Raw genomic sequence first — 13,567 nt, 5'->3', positions numbered from 1 at the left:
AATTTAAGGTTTTTTTTTTTCCTGAACTCTGAGTTCCATTCCACTGACCTAGATGTCTATCCTATGCCAGTACCACACTTCCTTGACTGTAGCTTTGTAGAATGTTTAAAATCAGGAATACGAATCTTCCAACTTTGTTGTTCTTTTTCAAGACTGTTGTGGTTATTTGGGGTCTCTTAAATTTCCGTATGAATTTTAGGATCAGCTTTTCAAGTTTTGCAAAGAAGCCAACTGGAACTTTATCGGGCATTGTGTTGAATCTGTAGATGAGTTTGGGGAAGATTACCACCTTAACAATATTAAGTTAAGGTGGTATAATCCATGAGCATAAGATGCTTCTCAATTTATTTAATGTCTTTCAAGAATGTTTTATAGTTCTAAAAGTATAAGTTTTACACTTATTTGGTTAAATTTATTGCTAAGTATTTTATTGGCTTTTACACTATTATAAACTATTTCTTGTATGTCTTTACTTTTAGAATTTTTAGAACAGGTATTAATTCTTCATTAAGTGTTTGGTAGAATTCCCCTGAGAAGCCATCTGGCTCTGGACTCGTGTCTGTTGGGAGTTTTTTTGATTACTGCTTCAATTTCCTTGCTAGTTATGGGTCTGTTCAGGCTATTTCTTCCTGTTTCAGTTTTTGGTAGTTTATATGTTTCTAGGAATGCTTCCATTTCTTCCAGATTGCTTTATTGGCATATAGTTGCTCATAATATGTTCTTATAATTGTTTGTATTTCTTCAGTGTTGGTTATGATCTCTTCTCTTTCATTCATCATTTTATTTGGGTCCCTTCTCTTCTCTTTTTGATAAATCTGGCCAGGGGCCAGGGGTTTATCGATTTTTACTAATTCTTTCAAAGAACCAATTCCTAGTTTCATTGAGCTGCTCTACTGTTCTTTTGGTTTCGATTTCATTTATTTCTGCTCTAATCTTTATTAATTTTCTTCCTCTACTGGGTTTAGGCTTTATTTGCTGTTCTCTCTCTAGCTCCTTTAGGTGTAAGGTTAGCTTGTGTATTTGAGACCTTTCTTGTTTCTTGAGAAAGGCTTCTTTTGCTATATACTTCCCTCTTAGGACTGCCTTTGCTGCATCCCAAAGGTTTTGAACAGTTGTATTTTCATTTTCATTTGTTTCCATGAGTTTTTTATTTAATTTCCTGGTTGGCCCATTTTTTGGTAGGATGCTCTCTAACCTCCATGCATTTGAGTTCTTTCCAAATTTCCTCTTGTGATTGAGTTTCAGTTTCAAAGCATTGTGGTCTAAAAATACGCAGGGAAAGATCCCTATCTTTTGGTACCAGTTAAGACCCAATTTGTGACCCAGTATGTGATCTATTCTAGAGAATGTTCCATGTGCACTCAAGAAGAAAATATATTCTGTTGCTTTATGATGGAATGCTCCAAATATATCTGTGAAGTCCATCTGATCCAGTGTGTCATTTGAGTCCTTGTTTCCTTGTTAATCTTCTGCTTAGATGATCTGCCCTTTTCAGCAAGTTGGGTGTTAAAGTTCACTACTATGATTTTAACATTATCAATGTGTTCCTTTAATTTTGCTATTAATTGGTTTATATAATTGGCTACTCTCATGTTAGGGACATAAATATTTACACTTGTTACATCTTCTTGTTGGATAGACTCTTTATTTATGATACAGTGTCCTTCCTCATCTCTTATTACAGTCTTTGGTTTAACATCTAGTTTGTTGGATATAAGGATTGCTACCCCAGCTTTCTTTGATGTCCATTAGCATGATAAATCACTTTCCATGCACTTATTTTCAATCTGGAGGTGTCTTTGGGTTTAAAATGAGTCTCTTGCAAATAGCATATCAAAGGGTCTTGCTTTTTTATTCAATCTGATACCCTAGGTTTTTTGATTGGGGCAGTTAGCCCATTTATATTCAGAGTAACTACTGAAAGATATGAATTTAGTGCCATTGCATTATGTGTAAAGTCACTGTTTTGTATTTTATTTCTGTTCCTTTCTGATCTATGTTACTTTTAGGCTCTCTCTTCACTTTAATGATCTCCATTAATATTTCTTGCAAGGATGGTTTATTGATCACAAATTCTTTTAGTTTCTGTTTGTCCCAGAAGCTTTTTATCTCTTCTATTTTGAATGACAGCTTTGCTGGATAAATATTCTTGGCTGCATATTTTTCTCATTTAACACCTGAATATATCTCTGGCCTGTCAGTTCTCTGTAGATGGGTCTGTTGCCAGTCTAATGTTTCTACCTTTGCTGGTTAAGGACCTCTTGTCCTAAGCTGCTTTCAGGATTTTCTCTTTGTCTCTGAGATTTGCAAGCTTAACTATTGTATGTCAAGGTGTAGATCTATTTTTATTAATTTTGAGGGGAGTTCTCTGTGCCTTCTAGATGTGAATGCTTGTTACCTTCCCAAGATTAGGGAAGCTCTCAGCTACAATTTGCTCCAATTTACCTTCTGACCCCACCCCCACTCTTTCCTCTTCTTATGGGATCCAAATTATTCTAATATTGTTTTGCTTTATGGTATCACTTAGCTCTCAAATTCTCCTGATGATCCAGTAGTTGTTCATCTCTCTTTTTTTCAGCTTCTTTATTCTGTATCACTTTAGTCTTCTGTATCATTAATTTTCTCTTCTGCTTCTTTTATCTTAGCAGTTAGTGCCTCCATTTTTTTGTGCCTCCGTTTTTTATTGCATCTCATTAATAGCCCTTTTTATTTCAACTTGATTAAATTCATTGATTCACTTGATTTAATTCATTTCTCCAGGAGGGGATTCTTAAGTGTCATCTGTACTTTTTTTCAAGCCCAGCTAGTATCTTTATAATCATTATTCTGAACTCTAGTTCCAACATCTCACTTATATCCATACTGATTAGGTCTCTGGAAGTCAGTACTGCCTCTTCTTCTCTTTTTTGAGGTGAGTTTTTCCACCTTGTCATTCTGCCCAGAGAAGAAAAGATGAAGGAGAGAACAAAAAACTAAAATGACAACAATGATCCTAAAGCAATATATACTAAACAAATCAGAAGGGACCCAAAACCAAAGAAAAAGAAAAAAAATTTTTCAAAAAAGAATTGAATCAAACAGGTGAAAAGAACAATACATTGGATCCTGTGTGTATTTTGGTCTGTTTGTTAGAAAACTAGATCTCAAATTGTAAAGAAAAACTTATAAATGTACAAAAATAAAATTAAATACAATGAAAGGATAGAATATAACTGTGAAAATGAATATTAAAAGGAAAGAATATAAACAGACAAATGAACAAAACAGAGCAATACATTATACCCTGGATGTATTTTGGTCTGTTAGAAGAAACTACATCCCAAAATGATAAAGAAAAAAAAACATATACAAAAAATAAAACTAAATACAATGAAAGAACAGAAGGGAACTATAAAAATGAAAATTAAAAGACTTTTAAAAAGAGTTGATAAAAAAAGAGTTGATAAAATAAGAAACTGGTTAAAAAGAGGAAAAAATTAAAATTGAAAGACTAAAGTATTGTGGGGAAAAAAACATGAATTCTATTTACTATATTCCCCCTAGTGCTGGAATTTTGCAGTTCTCTATGATTGGTAAATTTGGTCTTAGCTGGATAGTCTTTCTGATTTCTCCCAGAAGCAGGAGAGGCTGTTGTGCTGATTCTCACGTGCTTTTGCCATGGCGGAATTGCACCATCCTTGCCAGGGGACCAGGCTAAGTAATCTGCTCCAGATTACTTATGTGGCTTTTGTTCCCTGAAGGCTTTCCATGCAGCTTTAGAGGATAGGAGTGAAAATGGCAGCCTTCCAATCCCTACCCCCATTGCTGAAAGCTCTGGCCCCACTCCTCGGTGTGCCCTCAGTGCTCATTCAGCCTGAGACCAAGCATTTCTATCTCAGTCATGCAATCCTGCTTTGAGTCTCCAAACCCTGCAGACTCCTGCGCTGCCCCTCTTGGGGGAGGAAAAGGAGGTCTTGTGGCAGTTCTGGCACTTGCTGGGCTCCTGCTTGAAGAGCAGCTGCCCGACCATCCAAGGTTCCTGGTTTATGGTGCCCGGAGCTGAGAAGCCACTCGGCTCACTGATTACAGCCAGCTTCCCCACTTCAATGCCTGGGAGCTCTACCAACTCAGGCACCCTCAGTCTTCCTGTGACCCTGAGGATCCCTGAAACCACACTGTCCCACCTAGAATTCCACCCTCGCTTTGCCACCTAAGCACCTTTCAGGAAGGGATGTCTCCAACCTGAGCAGACTTCTAAAAACTTGAATTTTGCACTCTGTGGCTCTATCACCTTCCTGTAGCTGGCTGCCAGAGGCTCCCTTCTCCCGTGGCTTATCTTCCCATGTATCACTCAGATTCACTTCTCCATGCCTCCTACCTTGCAGAAAGCAATCACTTTTCTATTTGTGGAATTGCAGCAACTCTTTTCTTAGATCTCTGGTTGAGTTCACAGGTGTTCAGAATGATTTGATAGCTATCTAGCTGAATTCCAGAGACCAGATGAAAATAAGGTCTCCTACTCCTCTGCCATTTGACTTTAAATATGTCATAAATAGAAGCTAGATTAAAGTTTTGCAACCATTTTTAAATTGAGATCAGAGGTTGCCTTATAACTGAAAAATATAACATTCACATTTTTGGTGATTACTGATAATTATGTACTTTCTACTTCTTTATTACAATTTAACGTTAATTCACTTCATGATTTCTTCTTGCTTTTATCCTTTTTCCCACCTTTTGTTGGACTAAAAAGTGCATTAAATTTCTATTCTTCTAGAAATTACCCATAAAATATTTCACTCTCATTACATACCGATATTATTTAGACACAACCACAATTTTTACTGATTTTTTTATATACTTATATTTCTTTTTTCCCATTTCTTTCTTTTCTTTGGGTTTTAATTTTTCTGAACTGTGTCAGAAAAATTTTTTTCTTCTATGGAAGAAAACTTTCTGAGTTCTTGACTGTTTTAAAAAGGCTTTTAAAGGCCTTTATTTTACCTGCTTTCTTGCATATTCTTTTACTTAAATATAGGACTTTGGGTTCAAAAATCTCCAAATTTTAAAAGTATTCTATGATCTTTAAGAATCCAGTGGTGCCAGTATTTAAACATGCAGTTTATTCCATCAATTGATTTCCATCTGTTTTTCCTTCGGGAGAAAGGAAATGTCTAATCCATAGATGGTATACCTTCTTGTCTGGTGCTAGATTTATTCTGTCACAAGATATATCTTGGCTGATATCATCAGGGACTTTTTGATGGTAGAGATGCTTAGTTAGCCATTCTGAGCCAACTACTATCCCTTCCTCTTTAAAGATAGTTTAACCTTTTATTTTCATGATTACTTTTAATGACCTGTTATTCAAGTTCCTACTGTAGGTTACGTAGGTTTCTGCAGACATGATTTTACTTTGGCCTATGCAAATATTCATAATAATGAGTTCTGCTATAACAGAATTCTACTATTTTCAGTAGTAAATAAAATAATTAAATCCTTATTTAATAATATTTCAAGCATTTCATTTATATTGTTGCTAAATAAAAAATCAGGCACTCATAATAATAGAGATTCTTTTACTTTTTCTAACTGACTTGGACACGACAGAGTATCCAAAAGGTCTAGAAACATAGTATATTTATTGTATTTTTTCATAATAAAAAATAGATTGGACCTATTTCTGTAAGCTTAGAGGCATTTTATCTGAAATGTTTTCTGGGAGTTGAAAAAACATCCTAAGAGTATATTATCTGAGGGGCACCTGGGTGGCTCAGTGGTTGAGCATCTGCCTTCAGCCCAGGGTGTGATCCTGGAGACCCAGGACTGAGTCCCACATTGGGCTCCCTGCATGGAGCCTGCTTCTCCCTCTGCCCATGTCTCTGCCTCTCTCTGTGTCTCTCATGAATAAATAAATAAAATATTTTTTTAAAAAATAGTATATTATCTGAAAATATAATTAATATATTTCTAAAAATGAATTCATCCTTATGTTTCTTGACTTTTCAGACACTCTAATTATTTGTTTGCTCCAGCTCTGTGAATCATTTAGGTATATTTATCCAATTTCTGTATGAGAGAGTTTGCATACAACATGAGACTTGGATCAGAAGCCCCGGATTCAAGGCTCAGCCCAAACACTTACTACAAGTTATGTGAATGTGAACAAGATTCTTAGCCCCTGTTAGCCTCAACTTTCTGCTATGTAAACAAAAGATAATAAGACCTACTTTATTTACCTTCATTTAACAAAATGATATATATAAAAACTCTCTGGTTTGGGTTTTTAGCCAGGATGGTTGTATGCTTAAATCACATTATCAGATTCTTAAGTTTCAAATTGAAATAGATGTATAGTATAAGGAACAAGTCTTGCTTCTGTTTGGGGGCCTTAATATTGTCAGATAAACCATTACAAGTCTTGGTTTCTAACTGGAACCAAATTTATTTCTTAAACTAAAATCTGGAAAGGCTGTTATTTATATTTAGTAAAAGGCAACTCATTATCAGGACAAAAATTTACAAGTGACTCAGCCTCTCATCACATCTGGCTCCAGTTAAGCTAAAAATCAAGAATATCGCTCACCATAAACAAAAGGAGAGAGTCCAAACAGCTACTTCCCCAAAGCTATCAGATACTGTGAGTGAATTAAAAAAAAAAAAAAAACCCTATAGTAACAAAAACATTTTTGGTTTTGGCAGCATTTTACTATTTAAGAGGGGTTTTACATACATTATTTCATTTGATTTTCCTGGCAGGTAAAATTTGGCAAGTATTCTCTTTTTTTAATAATTTACAAATGAAACTGAGAGAGAGATGATATTATATATCTGTGAAGTCATATACCTAGTAGACAGAGGTAGCCCTTGGGCCTTTGGTTATTAATATTAATCTGCTAGAATAGAAGCTCCCATAATGGACCCTCACTAATCAACTATCCAAACCAATCTACACTTTCTTTCTGTAGAACATCCCTTTGCCCTGATGCTGCTGCCCAGTCTGGCCCTGACACACCTTGCCTCTACTTTGTGAAACACATGCTTAACCAGGAGTCACTTATGTTTGCTCCCAAATTTGAAATTTTACATCTCACTGTAATTATTTAATTCAAATATAATGAAACTGATTAAATGAGTGCAAAAAAAAAAGATGGTGGTCACTTCTAAGAGAAATGTATTGGCCACTTTGGAAAAATTAGAGAAAAGTAAATTGCTAAAGAGAATTCTGGTCAAGTAACATGCAAATAAGGCCAACAAATATTGGTAGGAAGTAGTCATAAAAATCTAGACAGATTTTGCATTGATAGCTTCAGTAAACTTTTGTTTTGTTTTGTTTTTTGTTTTGTTTTGTTTCAATAAACTTTTTAAGGTCTTACTTCAAATACACAAAAATAGGGGTGCCTCAGTGGTGCAGTCAGTTAAGTGTCTGACTGTTTCAACTCATGACCCTGCTCAGGATTGTGAGGTTGAGCTTCACCTTTGGCTCCCCACTCAGCGGGGAGGCTGCTTAAGACTCTCTCCCCTTCTCCCTCTGCCTCTCCTCCCTCCCCCCACATGCATGCTCTCTCTCTAAAATAAATAATAAATCTTAGTATATAAATACACAAAAACAAGACACTGTAACCAATGTAGTATAGGTAGAATTTGTGACACCAGGAAACTACAATCAGTAAAAAAAAAAAAAAAAAAAAAGAAAAGAAAAGAAAAGAAAAAAAATGTCTTTATAGGCTTTGTCCCTATTTGCCTTTTGCCAAACAGGGAAAGTCTGTCATGCATAATTTCCATAAACATATGTAATCTAGGCATATCCAAGGAGTGTGTCTTCTGAGATTATGGCTTCCTTTTCTCCTTTTAATAAGCTAATTCAAGTCTCATCCCACGTGACTCTGGGCCATCCTAGACCCTACCTCTGATTTCCAAGGATTCTCTGGAGGTCTGCATTCTCCTGATCCTCTCCTGCTTTCGATTCTTACTCTGGTTGAATTCTTTGTCCCCAAAGAATTTTTTGCTCCTCCTCCCTTACTTCACTAAACACTGCTAACACAGGATATGGTATGTAGCACTTTTATGGAAAAATTGGAGAGAATCCAAGAGGCTATATTGTTTCACAGGCTGGGGATCACCTTCCAAGGTCAAGTTTGGGTGTGGCTGCTTCCTCCTGAGACCCCTCCTGCTGTCTATGTCTATGTCTGCTCTCCCTATGTTCTGGGCAAGGAAACCACTCGCCAGGGGAAGATGAACCTTTTCTTGGTACCTTATTCTGTGGAGCAATTTAACCCTCCCTCAATCCCCCACCTGTTTCAGCAGAGAGGTCTTTCCCATTACATAGGGGCAACAATAGCCAAGAGCAGCAATGTTGTATATTATATTTTGCTTTAAGTTCTAGAAAAGAAATTTCTTGGGCTGTGTTCTTTCTCCACCAACCAGGACCCATGGATTCTGGGGATGTTATGGTTTGTGGGGAGAAACCTGGAACCTGTAGTATAATAGACACTTTTACCAGGTAATTTTGGGTTGTTAGTAGGGTAGCTAATCAAAAGGTCCATTAAAGATCTGTAGCAGTGATAGACATACAATGTTTTTGTATTTTATGAAAATACGTAATTTGATAATCTTTTGATATTGGGCTAGGGCTTTTTAAAAAATATTTAAAATATTTCTCAGACTGGCAAAATATACAACATTGCTGCTCTTGGCTATTGTTGCCCCTATGTAATGGGAAAGACCTCTCTGCTGAAACAGGTGGGGGATTGAGGGAGGGTTAAATTGCTCCACAGAATAAGGTACCAAGAAAAGGTTCATCTTCCCCTGGCGAGTGGTTTCCTTGCCCAGAACATAGGGAGAGCAGACATAGACATAGACAGCAGGAGGGGTCTCAGGAGGAAGCAGCCACACCCAAACTTGACCTTGGAAGGTGATCCCCAGCCTGTGAAACAATATAGCCTCTTGGATTCTCTCCAATTTTTCCATAAAAGTGCTACATACCATATCCTGTGTTAGCAGTGTTTAGTGAAGTAAGGGAGGAGGAGCAAAAAATTCTTTGGGGACAAAGAATTCAACCAGAGTAAGAATCGAAAGCAGGAGAGGATCAGGAGAATGCAGACCTCCAGAGAATCCTTGGAAATCAGAGGTAGGGTCTAGGATGGCCCAGAGTCACGTGGGATGAGACTTGAATTAGCTTATTAAAAGGAGAAAAGGAAGCCATAATCTCAGAAGACACACTCCTTGGATATGCCTAGATTACATATGTTTATGGAAATTATGCATGACAGACTTTCCCTGTTTGGCAAAAGGCAAATAGGGACAAAGCCTATTAAGACATTTTTTTTTGTGAATGAAAAATGAATGAAATCAAAGTGTCCAAATATTCTACAAAGCCCTAACTGTGCTAGTTATTTCTAAAAACATGTTGGTAAGGAGAAATTAGAAGTCTGTAGATTTGGCACTTAAAGAGAATATCCTCTTCAGGTACTCACTGTTTGTACCTCAGAGCTTTGAAAAGTGAAGTAATTATTTACTCAGTATAAATTTGTGATAAGTTAATGTTGAAATTCCACTGAGGAGAAAACACAAAACGCCTATGTTCCTTTGATCATCTGTCTGCTTTGATTTTTCATACCTTTAAGTATTTTCTCCCTTCCTTCATTTCTTTGTTCGTTCCAGAATGGTTGTAAGTGCCCTTAGGAAGACAGGGAGAAAAGCAAACTGGACACTTATAGACAGGTTCATAAGATTAAAAAGAACATCTTTCCAGGAGTAATACAACAGTTTTTGCTTCTAAAACCAGTTAGGCAAGTCTCTGAGGATTCTCATAAATAGATGCTGATACAAAAAACACAGCTTGACAACATTCTGTAAGACAGATGACAATGAGTGTCATTTGCGGCGTTTCCTCCTGTCTCTCAGCACAGGCTGATGACATCACCCCAAAACACAATTCAGCAAGACCAGTTCTCGAGAGGGTGAGAAGGGGTAGGAACAAACTGAAATAAAACACATTTTCAGTTCCTCTGCTGACCTGATTTGATCCAGGGTTGGGCTCTGGAAAATCTAGAACACCTCCCTCCACCATGTTTCAATCAAAATACAAAAATTGGGCAGCAATGAACACACAGCCGGGAAAATGAACACTGTGAGCTCAAATGCCTAATTTTAAAAGTGGATAGTGACTAAATCAAGGAAGACCTTGTTGCCAGTGGGGCATCTGCCTTTCAGCTGCTTGTTCATGCAATGGTCTAAGAGGTGCAAAGGGAGGAGCAGGTGCATGGAGGCTGGGCAGTACCTATTTGCCAAGCACCACGAAAGCATTTTAATAATTTAACAGCATGTATGGATGCAGTTATGGACATCAGCTGGAGGTCAACCCTCCAATATATATAACCAAATTATAAAAAACAAAGAATGTTTATTGATTTAAGACTTTTTAAACTTGAACTTTAGGAACTCTACTTCCAGTTTCATGGTGAGAGTCCAGGTGTATAGTTTACAAAGCAGATAATAAACAAGGCTAAATTCAATCAACTCTCATTTAAAACTCCCATAGGCCATTGTCGGTCACTGTTGTTTATTGCAAAGATGTGATGAGCCCAAGACAGTTGCTGGACATCTACCCTGCCAGTGGCCTCTGAAGTGTGAGGAGACACAATCTACTGTCAGTTTACTTCTAGCATGTCCTCCTACAACCCACATTGTAGCAGGCACAATTCTGCTGGATCACTTAGCATAGAAGGTATAATCCATGCCACAGACAGCACTGACACGGGGCACTAGGAAAGTGTGTGCCTAGCTTCCTTAAGTCCTGGGGTTTCCATTCACACAGCAGCACTCTTCAAAAGATTGGGTTCCACTTCATTTCACTGGAAACCCAAAATAGCACAGGCTTAAACATGTGTCAAGTAAGAAGATCAGAGATGGTAAGTCCATAGCCCCAGGCTCCCTCTATCATTCTACGCCACTTCTGCAGCACATCCAAATGGCGAGGTCACCTCATTGTCCAAGATGGCTGTTGTGCTTCCAGCATCCTGTCTCCATTCTAGGGAGCAGGAAGGAAGAAAAAAGGAGAGCAAATGGACACTTTTCTGAACTGAGTCTTCTTCCTTTAAGTGATTTTTTGGAGAGCCCACTCAACATTTCTGCCTATGTTGCTTTGGTCACATCTAGCAAGGAAGGCTGAAATGTAGTATATTCTTTTAGCTGAGCACATTGCAACCCAGAATAAAACTGGAACTCTGTTTCACTAAGAAAGAAGGGTTCAATGGAGCTTAAGTAGCAGTTTGCAATCTCTGCCACAAATCCCAGTGCACAGAACAGCTAAACAAGACAGAATGGCAACTGCTGATGTATTATATATGCTGGACTAACCCAAGTCAGAAGAGGAGCCAAAAATTCTGTACCACCAAATGCTCTCTTGAGCCAAAAGGTTCAATTTAACTTTTTAATACAAAACACATGTTCCTTCTTTCGTGACTCTACCCTCTCACTTGGCACTAACTCTTTCCCAAAATGTCCTCTAAGGTGGAACAATCCAGGTCACATTTGGCTCCACCTCCTTTTTTAATATTTTAACTCATTGATTGTTTTTTTCCATCATAATTTCATTCACCTGACCCCACTGCTTGGGCAATTGGAAGTGAAGTATCTACAGATCAGCCTTGACTGATTTTTTTTTTTTACACTTGATCTTAGCCAAAAGGCTGAGAAGTGATTTTTTTTAAGATAAGCTGTCAGTGTAGATTTTTTTTTAAGATAGAAATGTGAATTTTCATGTGAAATGTGACAGCTAATTTACCTTTTTAAAAACAATGGGTGAGCCTCTATCTGACCAAGTCCTAAATTCTACTTGCGTAAGTGTCCACTGTGTATTGGATTTCCTCACTTTTATTATCATATGGATGCAATCATTTCCACAGAGCATCCTGCCTGCTTTTTCCTCCCTGTCCTTCCTCCATTCCTCCCTCCTCCTTCCATGTATGTTTGCCTATCTTTACCAAAGTAACTGATTTTCTTCCCCCTGACCTATATTTCTTTTCTGAAATACTCCTCTGACCAATACTTCCCTCTCGACATCTAGTTTTGATAGCCAACTATAGATCCTCTTCCAAAATCAGTCCTACATTTTAAAATCTATTGCATTTCCTCCCGTCTACCCCCTTGACTCTCAGGAAGCTCGAGCTAAAGAAAATGCATTTAAAAAGGCATCTATAATGCCTTCTCTAAATCTCTGGCAAGAGGCTGCAAACCAAGGCCACCAGCATTTAGTCAGTCAGGCGATGTTCTGGACAACTGATAATGGCAATAGCAATGGGCATTCAGCATCCATGTTAAAGGGACAGTAAGATATAATAGGCATTGTGACAAATTGAAAAACTGTCCCTCAGCTAAGGTAGAACAATTGCTACCAGTGTTTCTGAATTTTGTTTGTAAAGATAAGCTAAAAATTCATATATTCTTTAAAAAATCTCTTAAAAAAATAAAAATATATTTATTCTCTTATTTATTTATTCATGAGAGACACAGAGAGAGAGGCAGAGACATAGTCAGAGAGAGAAGCAGGCTCCTGATGCAGGACTCGATCCCAGGAACCTGGGAACACAGCCTGAGACAAAAGCAGACACTCATCCACTAAGCCACCCATGCACTCAAGAATAAGTATATGTTATAAAAAAATATGACATGAATTCACTTTTTCAAAAATAATCAGTAGGAAAAAAAAATAATCAGTAGGCTTGTAGTTTCAACCTTTGACTTCCAGCACATACTGAATTACTCCCTAATTGATTCAAATATAGGTCTCTTGTCACAGCACCTGGCAGGGTACGAAAGCATGCTGGAGGCACTCAATAAAGGCTGACTGATAAATGCTCACCTGGGTCAACGGACTCACTTGTACTCTTTGCGGAGGGAGGAAGTTCAGGACTGTTTCAGAAGCTGGATAACGTTACGGAACTGAGAAATATGACTTTGGTTATGATGAAGGGGAGAGCCAATGCTTTTTTATTTCCAATCAATTAGAACACTATGGCTTTATACCTAATTTGTTATCAATGAAAACCCCAGCATTATGAAAACTTAGCTTTGGTGTATACTTTTTTATTTGAGAGAGAGAACAAGCAGTGGGGAGGGGCAAAGGGAGAGAGAGAGGAAGAAGCAGACTCCCTGATGAGCAGGAAGCCCGATATAGGGCTCAATTGCAGGACCCCAGGATCATGACCTGAGCCGAAGGCAGATGCTCAACTGACTGAGCCGCCCAGGGCTCCCCTTTAGTGACTTCTATTTTTGTGAGTTATTCTAAGTCATTTATCAGCAACCACTGAAACTACTTCACCAGTCCCACGTTTTGCATGTTTTCAATTGGCCAGATTTGCTTATTCTTTCCCTGTAAAAATACTAATAAACATAGTATGGCTCAAACTGTATGCTTAACCTCCATAAAGGAGTAAGGATATAGGAGTAAGGACATGGAATTTGGAGGCAGACAAACCTGGGTTCAAATCCCAACTATGGCACTTACTACGTGTTCTTGAAGAAGTAATAAGCTTATTTTTTTGTGAAAGTGATAAACTTCAAGTCTCATTTTCGTCATCTGTAA

General features: G+C 37.7%; 1 protein-coding gene across 7 annotated transcripts in view; it reads right to left on the bottom strand.

The window, feature by feature from the left end:
• Window positions 1–13,567, bottom strand: part of LOC144294102 (uncharacterized) — a 56,935-nt gene that overhangs the window by 38,284 nt on the left and 5,084 nt on the right. For 3 of the 7 annotated variants that reach the window (XR_013361504.1, XR_013361503.1, XR_013361501.1), the window contains one exon: window positions 11,595–13,561. The exons of the other annotated variants lie outside the window; for them this stretch is intronic. The gene's annotated coding sequence lies outside the window, so the exon portion shown is untranslated. Of the gene's footprint in view, window positions 1–11,594; window positions 13,562–13,567 lie in introns of those variants that run through there. 7 annotated transcript variants of the gene reach the window in all.

The sequence above is a fragment of the Canis aureus genome, chromosome 22 (genome assembly GCF_053574225.1).
Source record: "Canis aureus isolate CA01 chromosome 22, VMU_Caureus_v.1.0, whole genome shotgun sequence".
NCBI lineage: Eukaryota > Metazoa > Chordata > Mammalia > Carnivora > Canidae > Canis > Canis aureus.
Note: the sequence above shows the minus strand (reverse complement) of the source record. Positions and strands in the feature narration are given on the sequence as shown.